At 48.8% G+C, this 2,500-nt stretch overlaps 1 protein-coding gene across 1 annotated transcript in view; it reads left to right on the top strand.

The window, feature by feature from the left end:
- The window catches only part of LOC123488258 (trinucleotide repeat-containing gene 6A protein-like), a 57,410-nt gene that overhangs the window by 21,793 nt on the left and 33,117 nt on the right, over window positions 1–2,500 (top strand).

Raw genomic sequence — 2,500 nt, 5'->3', positions numbered from 1 at the left:
CCAGGGGGTGTCCTGTACATCAAGCTGTCTCACTACAGAAACAGGAGATAGACTAGTGTCCTGTCCAGGGGGTGTACTGGTACACTCAAGCTGTCTCACTACAGAAACAGGAGATAGACTAGTGTCCTGTCCAGGGGTGTACTGTACATCAAGCTGTCTCACTACAGAAACAGGAGATAGACTAGTGTCCTGTCCAGGGGGTGTACTGGTACATCAAGCTGTCTCACTACAGAAACAGGAGATAGACTAGTGTCCTGTCCAGGGGGTGTACTGGTACATCAAGCTGTCTCACTACAGAAACAGGAGATAGACTAGTGTCCTGTCCAGGGGGTGTACTGTACATCAAGCTGTCTCACTACAGAAACAGGAGATAGACTAGTGTCCTGTCCAGGGGGTGTACTGTACATCAAGCTGTCTCACTACAGAAACAGGAGATAGACTAGTGTCCTGTCCAGGGGGTGTACTGGTACATCAAGCTGTCTCACTACAGAAACAGGAGATAGACTAGTGTCCTGTCCAGGGGGGTGTACTGTACATCAAGCTGTCTCACTACAGAAACAGGAGATAGACTAGTGTCCTGTCCAGGGGGTGTACTGTACATCAAGCTGTCTCACTACAGAAACAGGAGATAGACTAGTGTCCTGTCCAGGGGGTGTACTGTACATCAAGCTGTCTCACTACAGAAACAGGAGATAGACTAGTGTCCTGTCCAGGGGGTGTACTGTACATCAAGCTGTCTCACTACAGAAACAGGAGATAGACTAGTGTCCTGTCCAGGGGGTGTCCTGTACATCAAGCTGTCTCACTACAGAAACAGGAGATAGACTAGTGTCCTGTCCAGGGGGTGTCATGTACATCAAGCTGTCTCACTACAGAAACAGGAGATAGACTAGTGTCCTGTCCAGGGGGTGTACTGGTACATCAAGCTGCCTCATTACAGAAACAGGAGATAGACTAGTGTCCTGTCCAGGGGGTGTACTGGTACATCAAGCTGCCTCACTACAGAAACAGGAGATAGACTAGTGTCCTGTCCAGGGGGTGTACTGGTACATCAAGCTGTCTCACTACAGAAACAGGAGATAGACTAGTGTCCTGTCCAGGGGGTGTACTGTACATCAAGCTGTCTCACTACAGAAACAGGAGATAGACTAGTGTCCTGTCCAGGGGGTGTACTGTACATCAAGCTGTCTCACTACAGAAACAGGAGATAGACTAGTGTCCTGTCCAGGGGTGTACTGTACATCAAGCTGTCTCACTACAGAAACAGGAGATAGACTAGTGTCCTGTCCAGGGTGTACTGTACATCAAGCTGTCTCACTACAGAAACAGGAGATAGACTAGTGTCCTGTCCAGGGGGTGTCCTGTACATCAAGCTGTCTCACTACAGAAACAGGAGATAGACTAGTGTCCTGTCCAGGGGGTGTCATGTACATCAAGCTGTCTCACTACAGAAACAGGAGATAGACTAGTGTCCTGTCCAGGGGTGTACTGGTACATCAAGCTGCCTCATTACAGAAACAGGAGATAGACTAGTGTCCTGTCCAGGGGTGTACTGGTACATCAAGCTGCCTCACTACAGAAACAGGAGATAGACTAGTGTCCTGTCCAGGGGTGTACTGGTACATCAAGCTGTCTCACTACAGAAACAGGAGATAGACTAGTGTCCTGTCCAGGGGGTGTACTGTACATCAAGCTGTCTCACTACAGAAACAGGAGAGATAGACTAGTGTCCTGTCCAGGGGGGTGTACTGGTACATCAAGCTGTCTCACTACAGAAACAGGAGATAGACTGTGTCCTGTCCAGGGGGTGTACTGTACATCAAGCTGTCTCACTACAGAAACAGGAGATAGACTAGTGTCCTGTCCAGGGGGTGTACTGTACATCAAGCTGCCTCCCTACAGAAACAGGAGATAGACTAGTGTCCTGTCCAGGGGTGTACTGGTACATCAAGCTGTCTCACTACAGAAACAGGAGATAGACTAGTGTCCTGTCCAGGGGGTGTACTGTACATCAAGCTGTCTCACTACAGAGACAGGAGATAGACTAGTGTCCTGTCCAGGGGGTGTCAGTACATCAAGCTGTCTCACTACAGAAACAGGAGATAGACTAGTGTCCTGTCCAGGGGGTGCACTGTACATCAAGCTGTCTCACTACAGAAACAGGAGATAGACTAGTGTCCTGTCCAGGGGGTGTACTGTACATCAAGCTGTCTCACTACAGAAACAGGAGATAGACTAGTGTCCTGTCCAGGGGGTGTACTGTACATCAAGCTGCCTCATTACAGAAACAGGAGATAGACTAGTAATAATAATAATAATAATAATATGCCATTTAGCAGACGCTTTTATCCAAAGCGACTTACAGTCATGCGTGCATACATTTTTGTGTATGGGTGGTCCCGGGGATCGAACCCACTACCTTGGCGTTACAAGCGCCGTGCTCTACCAGCTGAGCTACAGAGGACCACCTAGTGTCCTGTCCAGGGGGTGTACTGTACAT

The sequence above is a fragment of the Coregonus clupeaformis genome, unplaced genomic scaffold (genome assembly GCF_020615455.1).
Source record: "Coregonus clupeaformis isolate EN_2021a unplaced genomic scaffold, ASM2061545v1 scaf2100, whole genome shotgun sequence".
NCBI lineage: Eukaryota > Metazoa > Chordata > Actinopteri > Salmoniformes > Salmonidae > Coregonus > Coregonus clupeaformis.
Note: the sequence above shows the minus strand (reverse complement) of the source record. Positions and strands in the feature narration are given on the sequence as shown.